This window comes from Pseudopipra pipra, chromosome 8 (assembly GCF_036250125.1).
Source record: "Pseudopipra pipra isolate bDixPip1 chromosome 8, bDixPip1.hap1, whole genome shotgun sequence".
NCBI classification, from domain to species: domain Eukaryota; kingdom Metazoa; phylum Chordata; class Aves; order Passeriformes; family Pipridae; genus Pseudopipra; species Pseudopipra pipra.
The window spans coordinates 2,545,178-2,560,501 of NC_087556.1; the positions used below are offsets into that span (position 1 = coordinate 2,545,178).

General features: G+C 39.4%; 1 long non-coding RNA gene across 1 annotated transcript; it reads right to left on the reverse strand.

The window, feature by feature from the left end:
* Positions 1-4,510: 4,510 nt before the first annotated feature.
* Positions 4,511-11,794, reverse strand: LOC135417757 (uncharacterized). Its single transcript, XR_010432195.1, has 3 exons — positions 11,611-11,794; positions 8,960-9,244; positions 4,511-4,608 (listed from the first exon to the last, which is right to left on the reverse strand). It is a non-coding gene; the product is annotated as an uncharacterized LOC135417757 (long non-coding RNA).
* Between the last annotated feature and the right edge of the window lie 3,530 nt (positions 11,795-15,324).

Here is a 15,324-nt window from a genome sequence, read left to right on the forward strand (position 1 = left end):
GACATATGAATTTAAAATTTCACCTTTATTTATTTCCTCAGGCATAGCATTTACCAAGTAAATTCTTTCTCCTATGTATTTTATGAAAACACAGAAAAAAAAGAAAATTCCGCTTACACATGTAAATTATACAGATAAAAATTGCAAGCATTTGGTAAATATTATGAGGTATAGAACCATATTTTTACTTAAATACTTTTAAAAGGACAAGAGAAAAGAAGTGGTATCTAGTTTATGGAAATAGATTCAACAGTAGCTGATGCTGTATTAATCTCCTCTCAAATTCACAACTACAAATTAGTTACTTTACAACTTTGTTCAACAACTTTTGAGGGATTCCACAGACTCTGGCATGATTGCATTATGCCATGACTCACAGCTAATGAATGTTTTCCAATTCTCACTTTCACAGAAATAAAATTCATGAATGAAGTGATTAGTTCCTAAAATAAGTTTTCCTTTCTAGTATTATAGAATCATTTTAAAACTGACCATGATCAAACTGTCAATGAGCTAATTAACATGATTACTTTGAATTTATTAACCAGAACTTGGTCATATATATATATATATATATATATATAAGTTATAGTAATTAGTGTTGCTTATATATATAGTCATTAGTCTTGGTTATATATATATATGTTATAGTCAGTATTTTGTATTAATTATTTCATTAATTTTCTGAGAAGGGAGGAAAAATGACAGTCACCTCTACCTTCCAGTGAACAGCAGAGAAAATTCTTTAACTATTATTTGAAAAGCCATGGAATTACGTGAAATAACATTCTGAAATCTGGACGGTGCTACTTGTCCAGTTTGGGGACATACTATCAAATCAAGACAAAGTTGCACATGAGTATGTTATGCCAGATTCCATCTCTGTTCAAATGCTCCAATTTACACATGGTAAAACTGCAAGAAATAAGATTTTTGCTGTTCTGATAACGAAGCAAGGAAAAAAATTGATGGCTTACTATACTTTAATGTTAAGTTTGTGGAAATCTCAGTCAATGATAAGATTAAATCTAAACTCTACGAATGAGGATGGAGAACAAGAGTTTTGTTTTCTTTTCACCCCTTCAATTTATTAGTCATTCCTAAGAGCTTTGTCAGCAAGTGACCCCATCAAAGGATTTTCTGCCTCTTCAGACTGTTCTTACATTTCCAAAACACTACTGTAGCTCTTTTCAGCTGCTCTCTGCCAGCTACTGAAGACTTTTTGTACTACTTCAGTTTTTCTCTTCACCAAATCCTGGTTTTTTTCACCAGCTCAAAGGAAATTACCAATGCTTCAGCGAAATCAAAATATGCAAAACCTGACAGTTAAAAAACCCCAACCAAACATCTCCCTATGCCCAACACATTTAGCTAACTATTGAATTTGTCTTTATTTCCAGTTTCAGGGGCTGAAATTTTCTATGTGTTTGTCAGCCATGTGGAAAACCCCGGCACTATCGCTTCATTTCTGTGCCTAATTAGCTGCACAAAACCAGAAAATCACCTCTCAAGTTGCTCTTCGGCAAGCCCTGTTATTATTTTGAATATATTCCTCTAACAAGTACCAGCACTGCTGTTAAAATTTCTATTCAGCACACGTTTATCCACTGGTGCACCAGAAAAAACTTTTTTTTACAAAAATCTTTTAATTAGCACTATATTTCTTTTACTTACAAGAAGCAGCAAATCCACTATTAACTTCTTATCAAATCTCCCACAAATAAGCCTATTTTCTTATTGTGACAGGGCTTAATTCAGGTATGAACACTCTGTTTTGACCTACCTTGCCCTGAAAAAGTGAACCAGAGAACATCTGATTAAGTGATAGCTTGAATGGATTTAACCTTTTTTACCAGTTTGCAATAAAAATGCAACACCCTTTCCCTGTTATTTCTGTATTAGCATTAGAAATCCTAAGAATATTCTTAAAGTCACCTCTAGAATGCTTCAGTAGAAGCACTAATAACCTTTAAGAAAAATCCTGTGTTCCCCAAAACGCTCTGAAGTAATATTTTACCATCTGCTTTCCTCTACAAGAGCAATGGGGGTGATTATAATTCAATTACAGACGAAGGCAGGATAGGTGCAAGAGACATTCTTTCTTGTCTTTGCTAGAAGAAATCAGATCTGACTGTCAAGGGCTTGTACAAATGTGTAAAAATTGCATCCATATGTTATTTGCTTTTGCTTTCTTCCACAACAACAAACTGAACAGGCTGAGCTGTGTTGTGCACTGTGCTATGGCAGTCAGAACTTCCCATCCATTTTCAAGTCTTCAAGTATGTTTCCATTATGCTTCCTAATAAATCCCCAAATAAAGTCGGTCTGATATGATGGCAGACTAGTTCAGGATAGGTGCTTTCCAGGATTGTTGTCAATGTACAACCCGGATCTTTAATTTGTTAAAAAAGGCTCCACAAACCTTGGTAGGGCACGGGGTATAAAACAAGGACTCCTGAAAGCTCAGTGCCTGTTCAGACCACAGTGTAGTGAACCCCCTGTGTGGTTCCAGATTGTCTGTATTATGTACTGTTTCTTTATCCAGTATTTACTCCTTCAATCAAAATGATCCTCTGTGAACTCATCAGCATAATTAGAAATACAGGAGACACGTGTGGTCCCTTTTAAGTCACCTGGAACCCAATCCTCACCTGTGGGCTGGCTGAACCAGGTGCAGAGCACATAAGGCAACCAACATTTACCTGTCACTAAGAAAAAATGCATTACCCGAAGGTACCTGCAGAATTAGGATACTTGGAAGAACAAACTGGTTACTGGGAAAATGTTGGTTCCCTGGGAAAATGCTGGTTACCTTTGAAAACTTTGTGTTTTATTGTTAAATGGGACAATAACCCATATATCAGTAACACATTTGGAAAACCAAAGAGGTTTGAAAATACTTTTTCCAAAGCATCAGCTCCAGAGCACAGCTAGTTCAGCAGATAATCAGATTTGAGGATGAAACTTCTATTCCCTAACGAGAGCAGGGGATGGGAGGCATTTATCTAGTGACCATACACATAGTAATCTACAGATAAAGAACACGATGAGAACGAAATCCGGAGTCTGTTGCCACAGAAGGGTGGTAATGGTATCATGGAGAAAAGCCACAGACACCTCTGACACATGAGAAGGAAATGTGTTCTCTTTAGAACAGGAGTTCACATTGTGTCCTGGGAGCAGCTCTCACACGCCCAAGATGATTCTTAAGGTATTTTCTGACAGCTATTTGACTGAGACTCCATTATGCTTAGGAATCACTTCTCTGGAATTTATGACATTACAAAATGAAGAAGACTGCTGAATACCGTGTTCTAGTGAGACAGAAACTGTCCCAGCCTTTCCAGCAGAATTGGAACTTTTCCAGCGTTTGTGATAAACACATTAACTTTTCTTTATAAACGACGCCTTCACGTGAATGAAGCCCAGGAAAAGCTCCCACTCCCACACAAAAGCAGCAATGCCAGACTTCCACCAGAAAAGCTCCTTATGTCACCTCTGCTGAGGCAGAGAAGAGAGTTTCACTCTCCAAGGAAAATATGTACAATATCCAACCTAGTTTGGATCAGCAGGGGACGTCTGGAGTCTTCTCTGCAGCAAAACCTTTTGATATGTATACCCTGCCAGTAAAAACAAACATCTACCTCATGCCAGCTTTACTAACAGCACAGTTTTGCAGACAGAAATAAGACCAAATTGAGGGGAATCACTGGAGACTTTCAGTGAGAAAAATTATATGATGTTCTTTCTGTAATAGAAACAACTCCCTTAGTATTCTTTTCAACCAGATTAAAATAAAGTAAGAAAAATCCCTGTTTCTAATGACTCTCAGCATAGCTGTGAGATACATTCATTTGTGAGGCAATCTGTGTAAGAACATGCATTTTAAAGCATGCAGGAGACAGTCAACCTTTGACAAAAAACAGTTCACAACTTTAACACAGCCAAACTAGTGCTCTGCCTGTAATAATGATAATCCTTTCTTTGCTGTTTCTTAAGCACCAAAGAAGGTGAATTACAAGGATGACTGACTCTTTGGTTCCTGTGTTTAAATATCTAACTGAAAAATCAGGCTGCTAACCAAGGAAGAGAGCATTAGCTTCAGGTCAATATACACACTACTGAGTACAGCAGGGTATTATACAATGCAAGATTCTTTTTATCTTCTTCTTAATTCTTATTATATTTCTACGATACCAGTGGAATTAAGGTAAAAAAAAGACCCTGATCCATTCAAAGAAACCCATTAAGGACTAGACCTTAAGATAACATTACAAAGTAACAGAAATAATTTTTGCAGTAGCTACTTCAAATTTAACTTCAAATGTTATCATCGTACATTTTAAAATCAAAGTTATCAGGTGATTCGTCATTACTGAAATAGTGCATAAATATATATATATTCAAGCCTTACATACCAATTTCAGTTGATCTTTTTAAGTAAATGCTTCTCAAACCTAATATAAAGTAGGAAAAACACTAGACAAAGAGAGACACATTAACCATACATACCTACAAAGCTTCTCTTCTTTAATATTGGGAAGGAGTAGAGGGGAGCAGTAATATCTATTCTTACTTTTTAGCCAAGTCCCAGTAGTATATGAATATCTGTAAAACACAAACAGTAAGTACCTGGCAAAAGTATTTGAATACCTCTGAATTAAATAAAATCTTTCTCTTTATTGGCTTTATCAGTGAAAGAGATCTGCCTAATTCAAAGTCAGGCTTTTTGGTTTTCTAATAAGAACTGAAAAGATGATTTATTAAAAAAACCCCAAAAACAACAAACCAGCAAAATCAGTGCCAGAAGTATCAGAAGTCCTGAACCAGCACTTCTGCCTGTGCTTCTCCCCCTGGGCTGGGTGCAATCAGCAAATTATCAGCCTCTGTCTCCCTCATCCCTCATCTCACTGCCAGGACAGCCTTCCTGACTTCCTTAGGAGAAAGAAACCAGACGACATAAGGCTCTAAACACAGCCAGAAGAAAGGCAGAAAAGAAGAAATAAAAAAAACCAAGTTCCCCACTTCCCATCTATATCTCATTCTCTCACTTCAGCTATTTTCCTATCACATCCAGAACTGCAACTTCTCCCTGTAACTTGCCAGTGAGCCTCCTCCATCCAATTGTGTTTTCCTGCCTTGTAGTCACAGCTGGGACAAGGCAGCACTTTGGTTTCCTCTTAATATACAGAAGAATTCTTTATTAATTTGCATTGAAAATAGAGTGGATGGCCTTTAGAATAGACCTACCTTGCCATAAGATACTGAACTGGTGTCAAGTACAACCACAAGTCTCCACTGAATTTACAGCTGTGACAACCAAGGCAAAGGCTTTTTTATTCTGGAAGGGGACAACACTGTGACACCTGAAGTCTCAGGGAGTATTTTAGATCTTGTTCTCTAAGACTTTCTCCTGTGCTGTACGAAGCTTTGCAGAGAGAAAGTTAATATTGACATAGAAAAAACGTACAACAGTCTGTATTTTGAGAATTGACAGGGGAAAGCTTTTGTCTTCTCTCATATTTATTGAGTTGCTGCATTTGAGAACAATACAGTTTTGTGCATTCTACATACCAAAAACTACTAAAAATGGTTTCATTTAGTTATTGCACTACCACAGCAAACCCCCCCACCCTTTATGACTAAATTCCAGTGAAAATCTCACAAATTAATTTCAAAGTATGCTTGCATAAATCATAGTTTGTTAGATCTATAGAGCCTAGCAGTCCATGAAAACTAGCAATCCCAAGTTGAAACTAGAAAGTATGTACTAAAACCTGAAGCTGATGATGTGCAAACCACATGACACTACAAATCATTTTCCGCCGATGAAACAAGAAACCCAAGTTTCAGAAGGACAAGAATCAGAAGGACAAACTCATGAAAGAAGGGTAGGCATTCAGTTTGGCACCTTGGAAGTAATTGAAGAGTGCCCTAAAGTGCCCTAAAATGTAATATGATATAATAGACACCAATTTAAAAGACTACAAATGTTCTTCTGCAGTAAACTCATGATCATGAGTTATAAAATCCACAGTGTTCTGCTGCTTGTACTGCAGCATCAAATCTTTACTTGGTCTCCAGGTGACGTTAATGAGGAGAATGTATTCTCCCACTATCAAGCTCAATTTGAAAGAAATCCCAGCCTTACTTTAAGCTAGTTCTTGCCCTGCTCCTTCCTTCTATCAAAACAAAGGGGAAAAAAAAAGGCCCATTCACAGGAGCTAGAGGAATAAACCCACAGACCAGTCAGCCTCACCTTGATGGAAATAAGTGAAAATTAATGGAGAAATACTTATAAAATAGTAGATCATCAAAAAAAAAAAAAAACAACAAAAAACCACACACACACACAAAAAAACAAACCACAAAAAAAACCCCAGGGTCTACTGAAAACAAGTCATGCCAGAAAAATCAAATCCCATGATGGGATAATCACTGGGATGGAACCTAAGGAAATGGCTGACCACAGCCAGCAAAAGGCAATGTGACTTCACTGCACTGCCTTGGTCCCTTGGTCTATTTGGGAATGTATTGCTGGCTTCCAGCAGTCCAGAGGATCTTTGGAAATTCTTAGAGTTGATGTGTAACAGGGTAGACAAAGAACAAATTGTTCTGGTGACCTTGTTCATTTCTAGTACAAAAGTTCAGGCTTCCTTAGAGGTTAACAAAAGATGTGATATTCTAGATGTGACATTTTATATAGAAGTATTTTTAGCTTAAAGAAAAACAGTATTGCTTGAAGCACATTGTTAAAAAGAAAAGAAAGTCCACCCACATTTTTGTAAGCTAAACCAGCAGCAATGAAATTAAACAAACTAATGACCCCAATCAGTTATTTCAGAACATGGTTCCCAGGGAAAAATTCTCCCATTTAACACTAATGGACTGACCACACAGGCACACTGACATTTTGGCAGGTGACAAATAAAAAGGCTGTTTATATTATGTATTCCATCTAGGTACATTTTACACATACACGTATAACCTCAGGTGGTAATCAAGCTGACTCACACTTCCTACTGGTAATGTAAAAGTTTTTCCTATTTAGACAAACTATAGTGTGCAGAAATTAAGGTTTCGAAAAGAGAAGACAGCCTCAGGGTAACTAACACCAGTGCTTTTCCTCAAGGAGAGAGCAATCAGTTCAAGTCAGATCACCTAAAGATACATACATTTCATCCAGTGGAATGACAAAATGCACACATAAGGAATTACTTCATTTCTTTGTGATAGCAGCACTAGTGTCATCAAAACCCAAGGTCATGCCAAAATTGCAGTCATGGGTGTGCATATACACATGCACCATCACCCCCCACCACCCCCCCAGAGGCAGAATCTGGAATGAACTGAATTAAACACAAAAGAATGTAGAGAAGTAACCAGTTTTGGGTTACATCTTTGAGAACAACGTGAACAAATCAAGGATTTCCACCAAAAGTAGGCAATCCTACACAATCCTAAAGAATGAGTAAATCACCAGTATGATGTACCATGCACTCCCCCAACGAGATTAGGTTTCTGTGCTGCTTACTGCTCACTGTGACATTTAAAAACTCTTAAGTACCAAAGCCCAAATGTGGGCACAAGGAGCACAGCTCCCAGTGAAACTGCCCCCAGTTACCCAAGAGGTTCCCAGCCCCCTGGGGATGATCATCTAGACAGGTACATCCTCGGGCAGTACAAGACTGTCATCCTGGAAGGTAGAACTCAAGCAAGAAAGACACAGAACTTCCTCGTGTGGCAGCCTGAGACTGTGAAATGCTCCTGCAGTGTTTATTGAGTACAAACTTCCCTGCTAAATGTGAATGGATCTCTGCAATCCATACAAGGCAGAGACGGGAATGGAAAACAGATTTACTTTGGAACAACAGGAGTCACACTGAGCCACCTTTCAGTCTGCCTGAGCCACCCACCCATCTCTCACCAGGAATATCTCCGGATGAAAGAAAAAACGTGTTCCTCCTTGTTCCCAGGCAATGTTATTACACTACACAGTGGCTCAGGGGAAGCTACAGCTTCTCTACACCTCTCACATGCATGGTGGAAAGCCCTGGAAAACTATTAAGCACTGGAGGAAGAACAGAGACTGACAGAAACAATTTTTTTTTTTTTAATCAAGTTAACAACCACCTCCTCCACTGGACAAGTAATGTTCCTTCAACACCTCATCTGAACAGTTAGTATTCAGCTTGTCTTTGTGCAGTCTACCCCACTTAAAATCCTCTTGGCTTGGGGAGTCTATTTCCAGAGCAAAGAAGCATTTTCTCCTCAGAAGTGAATTTCCTTTCTGCAATACAGCTTCTCAGTCTACACCTTCCAGAACTTCATGGATTAAGTAATGGGACAGCCTTAAGATTTCAAAAAAAGAAAAAGTAAACTTGCATATTTAGTTGTTTGCTATTTAGACAGTGTTGTAAGTTCCTCAAAGGGGCAGTGGGTAGCTGTGGAGGGTGGACTACTGCATTCAAGAAGAATCTCTGCTCCTAATTCAAAATATTTCAGGACAACCTTTTCCCACGAGTAGGCACAGTTCCCAGGGAGCCACAGAAGAAAGTCCTGTGGGATTTCCATAGGTTCAGCAGTCCTTTCAGAGATACAGCAGCTTGTTCACCTGGCAGCAGTGGAGGGAAGGAGTTGTGCTGTGCTCCATGTCTCCAGTTGCCCTTCTCAGGCTGTTGAAGGTGCCCAATTTTGATAATACAGACATTTATAAGCTGCTTTTGTTGTTGCTTTTCCAACATGGAGAAAAAGGAAGCTTGCTATTGAGGGTGCCTGACATGCAGAAAATTTTCTTTTCAGTACCTCAATTAGAATCTATTTTAAAATTTCTATGCATAACACATCAGACTGACTGTTACAGAAAAGAAAGTCACTTCTATTTTAATATATTCCCCGAATAAGGAATAAATAATGAGACAAATACAAAAGTAATCAGAGAGGCAAGCAATGGTGCTACCTTTGAGATGTCTGGAGGCCACAGATAACTTCCTTGGGCGCTTTACCATGGGTGGAATATCCTTAGGCAAATGCTCTGATTACTCCCAGAGAAGGACAGATTCAGCTCTCTGATGAGAGTAAGTGGACATGATGCCTGGAAAGCTGGGAAAGTGTGTGCAGCTTTATCCCTTTCCTCCTGATTTTATAACCTGTCACAATGAGGAATCTTCTATAACTTCGTTAAAACTTTTACCTCCCAGAAAATGCAGATCAAGAAATGCCTTATGCTTAGCCATGGGGGAAACTGTAATGACATAAACGCAATGTAAAATGTTTAAAACATTATTAGTAGACAGTCTTTATTGGAAAACTCATGAAAATACAGAAAGCTGTCAGTTCTTGGACCTGAATTACTATAGAAAAAAATTCTCCCTGTTTTTCAAAGGTATTCAGAGAAAGCTAATAAAACAGTAAAGTTTCTAACTCTTTTCTGAAGGAAAAAAATCTGAAAAAAAAAAGTTAAAAATGAGTATTAAAGAAAGATCAGCACTGCCATGCAATTGTTAGAAAAAGGGTTTTCGTGAAGCACATTTCATGCACTGAGTTTTTTTGTGAAATATATTCTTCCACATACTAGGAAAACAGCTCACTTGACTTGATAGTACTTGATCCCCCTTGTCCCAAATATCATGAAGTGGTGCCCAATACTAGGATTTTGAATACAAGTAAGGGACTTTTTTCTCATTCACATGCAGACTTTTACAATAATGGAAATTCTGTTACATTGCTGAAATATCAAGAAGATATGAAACACAGTGCAGGGGGGTTTTTGTGCCTAATTAGGGATAACCTAATTAGGTTCTTTTTCTGAGTTCTGTGAAGTGGCTGTAGAATCACACATAACAGAAGCATGAGGTAATGGAATAATAAACAAGAAAACAAAGAAAACAGTACATCAGAAGGCCCAAAAATCTTTACCACAGTGACTATGGTAGTGCTGTAATAGAAATTTGGTGGGTGTGGTCTTACAACTGGAATGCCGAAGTTAGTGGCTAATTCAGAAATCTACCACCAAAGAAACAGTGACTTGAAGTAGAATTAATCTCGCAGACAGAGAGGGTCAAAGGCAGTAACACTTGCTAAAAATCAAAGTAAAAATATACAAACAGGAGAGGTCAGCGGGCCAGGTCATCAGCCCAGCAAAGCACACAGTTCGAAGGGGTGTTTAGTTTCAGAACTGAGAAATGAAGTGACTGGCAACCAAAAGCTTTGGAATAAAAATTAATCTCCAGGCAGCCTCCTGCCCATGTACCGGTGACACCAGTCTGTCAGGGCTGGCCGAGGATGGCAGGGAATGGCTGGTGCTGGGTTTTAATGGGGAGCGGTGACATCTTGTGATTTTTGCCAGGAATGAGCAAAAAAGTGACACATGCAGATGCTGAAGGAAGGTGGACAACACAGGAATGTCTGCCTGGAAACCTTCTCTTGCAGGGCAGCAGCTGCTGTAAAGATTGCATGGGGGTACAGCAGGCATGGGAAGCCTGTTTTCATAAACTGAAGTGTTCTCTGGAACCCAAACATCTGCATATCTGACACAGCAGCTGTAAGACAGCAGTTCTAGACCTCGACCCCTTTAAAGCAGAGCTCTTGAGTTTCAAAGGGACCAACCACTCCCCTCACTCCTACCAGTCTGCTGAGCAGTGACGCTAAATGTTACCAACCCTTTCTTGGGCAGTTCAAAAATAGGAACCTCACAGAAAGGCTGAGGCCAGAAAGACAACACTGACCTGACACAGCACAAGTAAGAGTGAGGTTTTGCTGAAAACAAGCCCCATGAGGCGGTCAGGATCAAGCAAGCTCAAAGTCAGAAGACCATGGTAAGAAGACCAGCACGTATCTGGCCCCACTGCTTTCACTGCTTTAAAGGCAAGGCTGGGCTCCAAGTCGAGAAGTATTCCAAGCTGGTTGATAAAAACAGAGGATTGAACAGCTGGAAGTCAAAATTTGACAAGTTAACCACAAGTTAATATACAATTAAGTAGCATAAGGAAACATAAAAAATAGTGAGATAGGATGTGGCTGCCAAAGTAGAGGCACTAAGCACTGTTTTTGATGCCCTGGAGCATTCCTCACTCGACAGCCATCTGTCACTCACGAAGAAACCATTTTCCCACAGGTCCTGACTCACACCTGCAAGTTGAACACTGACATCTCATACTCCCGGGCATCTCATCCCCTAGAAGTCTGCCGAGAGGAAAGCCCAACTTCTAGGAGAAAACATCTGTTTATGATCCATGAGGACTGATCTTTCAAACTGACAACCAATAGAGCTATAAACCCTTTTGGCCTCTCCTTTCTCATGCTTTCTTGGAGAAGGCAGAAATTTTTGTGTTATTCTTGACACATCCTGAGCACTTTATGGATTGAGCATATCACTAAAGTGAGTCAGGAAGCCTTTGCTTTTCCATACTATGTAAAATCTGGTTTTTTCTGCCCTTCTCTGTGGCATTTTAGACCAGCAGTGAAAGAACTGCATAATACGGGTCACAGCCCCCTGACACCACAAAACCTCTCATGTTCAGAGACACTGATCTGGGGGGAGGAAAGAATTCTACATTTGGCGAAAAACACAGGATTTTTTGCTTTCTCTTTGTACAAGAAGTAATTTACCTGCTCAAACAATCTGGTATATCTTACAGTATCAAGTCCTTGCCAATGTAAGGACCCTCAGGCACTGGTAGCACTCCTCTTTGCTCATGGCAGCTTCTGACCCGAGGAATGATATTAAAGATATAGATTCTAGAACACAATTCTTCAGGATGCCAAAAGTTCCCACTCTATGGCTTCCATAAATGAATGCCTACCTTCATGGAGAGTAAAGAAAAAAAACAAAAGGTTTTGGGCTGTAATGCCATTATGCAAATATAATGTCCACTTAATAATTAAATTGCACACAGACTTTAACATTAACAGAATCTTGCCATTATGACCAGAAATTATCTGGCAAAAGTGCATCTGGAATATTTCAAAACATCTAAAGAAGTGGCCATTTGAAGCCACTGCATACAATGCATCAAACTTACTTGGAAAAGACAAAATGCCCCCTACCTGAAGGCAATTTTTCTGTGATACACAGACTGAACACAACCCTGAGAAACTTGTTTCCATGCTTAAGTTCTTAAACTTTAATTTCTTCACTACCTTTATTTTGAGAAATTTTACTTTGCTCTGCATTTGCAATAGAAGACAATATATTATATATGTTACAATAGAGTGATCAGTGACAGAATCCCAGGAAATGGCCTGAAGTTCTTCAGGGCAGGTTTAGGTTGGATCTCAAGGAAAGGTTCTTCCCCCAGAGGCTGGTTGGGCACTGACCGGGCTCCCCAGGGCAGTGGGCACAGCACCAAAGCTACCAGAGCTCCTGGAGGGTTTGGACAATGCTCTGGGGCACAGGGTGTGACTTTTGGGGATGGGCCTGGGCAGGGCCAGGAGTTGGACTCAATGATCCTTGTGGGTCCCTTCCAACTCAGCATATTCTATGATTCTTTGACAGTAGATTTTCACATATTTTCATGAGTAGTTACATTTTAGAGCAGTGTTACATTAATAGAAACTAAACCTAAGGATGGAAAAGAGTGACTATTAACTATTCCAGCTTCTATATCTTCAGCTGAAAGCTCTCTGGCATGTGTTGGCATGATCTGATCCTAACCAAGTTACTTAATATGTAAATTTTTCTGAAGAAAAAAATAGTTAAAGTAAGTATGCATATTTACTTAGGAATCAGGAGTAGTATATATTCCTGATTTACTGCTCTTCGTAATTTAAGGTACTTGTAATGTCTTAAAAAGTTTAAAACAAAATTCTGTGTACTCAATGACATGCCTATATTGCAATAGAATAGTTTCTAAGCTACAAACAAAACCGACTAAAACAGTATTAATGCTTCTCCTGTCAACACTTCTATTCTTCAAAAGAATGAATACAAAGACATTTCCAGTCAACCAACCTGGTGTCCCAGAATCACCATCCCTCACAGATGATTAGAAGTTCATCACATTGAGAGAAAATACCCTTTCACTGACCACAGTCACAGAATTATGGACATTCCACTACCCCAGCAACATATTAATCACAGATTCCAGCCTAAATTTCTTGGCAGTCTACAAGATGAAAGACAAGCACAGTTAATGGTGTTGAACATGTTGTGGGCTTAGTTACCAGCATGAATTTCCATTAGAAATAGTGGCAATAGGGAAAATTAAGAGGAAAGGAATAGTTGGAGAAGCAAAGCAAGGAAGGGCAATGCATCTGATCTCCACACTCAGACATAACAGGGACTCACAGGCAGAGAGTCAGAAGGAGTCATGTGGGATATTTAGAGGGAGGGCACAGAAATGGGTGGACAGTTCTATTAGACTGATTTTTCCCTTATACACAAGGATTGACATGGAAAAAAGTAATAAGATATTTATGGGTGAAGTGGCTGAGGAATCCTGTGAACAAGGGGGAAACTAAAGGGAAAAGTGGGCTTTACAAAGAGAACTTTGTGTAAAGAGAAATTGCTCTTAAAGCTTCAAGTATATATCTCGTGAATGGGAGAACACAAAAGCTAAAGACAAAAGTCAGGTTGGACAGGGCTTGGAGCAACCTGGTCTGGTGGAAGGTGTCCCTGCCCATGGCAAGGGGTGGAATTTAGGTGTTCTTTAAAGGTCCCTCCCGACCCCAACCACCCTGTGATTCTGTGCAGGGGTTGGAGTCAAGGTGATGATGTTCCTATGGCAAGAAAGAGAATGTATTAAAGAGTCCTACGGAAGTTGAAGCACAAAAAGTTGAGAACACAGCTGAGTTTTGATGAAAGAAAAAGGTACAGTTCCAGAAAAACAGCAGTGCACCATTCTTCCACGCTTACAAGAGGAGAAAGCTGAAAAAATAGTGACCATGCTGGAGGCAAGAGTGGCTGGAAAAATAGAGGAGTGCCATCTACAATAACAGGTAGTAGGAGATGAAAGCAGCAGCATTTCAGGAAGATTTTGCCTGGATGAATGATGTATTTTTTAGCTACTAATAATTAATTAGATTAGGATCATCTTCCTAGCTCCAGCACATTAACTCCAGAGCAACTGAGACATCCTTCTCAGTTCCCTTGCCTCTACCTTACTGTTCTCTCACACACATTTCTGTTGCCTTCTCTTGTGCCTCCCTTCCCTTCAGGACTTCTGCACAACCCAAACAGAACAGCACCCTCACAACCTCAGGGAAAGAAGGCGGCACAGCAGCTTCAGAAACCATTACATTTGTCTGAATTCTAGAAAACTGCAAGTTGTCAAGTTTGCCTTCATTACAGGGACTTTATCCCATCGTCCTCCTGAGTACTGCAAAAATCCCGTGAAGAGTTCCCCAGATGAGCCCTGTACTGAAACACTCTGTTCTGCTGTAGGAGTGGGACTAGAGAGATTTACAACAGTCATAATACACCTTTAAAAGGCCACTTTACATGTGAACTGTGACAGTTCAGAGAGACTTGTTATGCCTATGGTGTCGAGTCAGGAAAATAAATTGATCTAGTTTGTGGATGAAACAGTAGGTGGCAAGTACAAAAACATAAAGAACCACCAAAGGAAAAGACGCTCTTAAATTGGATAAATACAGGCTCGGGTGTGGGAGTTGATGGCTGAAAGAAATGCTGAGATATCCTGGACAAACTGAGCAACCCATATCTGGAAACAGATGTGTTTGCTTAACAAAACATCAATGCTGTAAAATGACTTGAAAATGTATTGATTGCAGAAAACATCAAGCAGTAATACCCAAATCCTCTGTTTTCCTTCAGATTTCATAATGACAGATAAACTTTCTCAGGGCTTTAGCAAGCAAAAATAGATAAACCACTTTCTAGTGCAAACCACATGAATTCATCTCTGCACTCACACTTTGTCTGAAAGAATGCCAACACTGTAAAATAGAGCAAAATATCGAGAGAGTTAATTTTTTTTAAGAGTACGTTTATTCTGTGGACAATAAATATCGAGACTGAACAGGATATGGAGTTTCCATCACAGATTAGAAAATTGTTTTAGGTAGCTTCGTGGCTGCCAGGTCATGGCTGAAGGCATGTTTTGTTGTAGGACAGATGAAAAAACCCACAGTGCTCACTCACTGGTCTGCCCATCACCTTAGCAGGATAAAGGACAACGGAAAGGCTGGGAAATCAACACAATGTTTGGCTTCAAAATTCAATAGATGATGTAGACGTGTGGCCCATACTAGAGGATTATCTTCACTCCTTTTAAAAGGACGACTAATACTTATTTCTTTCTTGTATATTTAGTTATAAAGCAAAGGGAAAAGATGGGAAAACTGGCTGCTCTTTGACTGGAG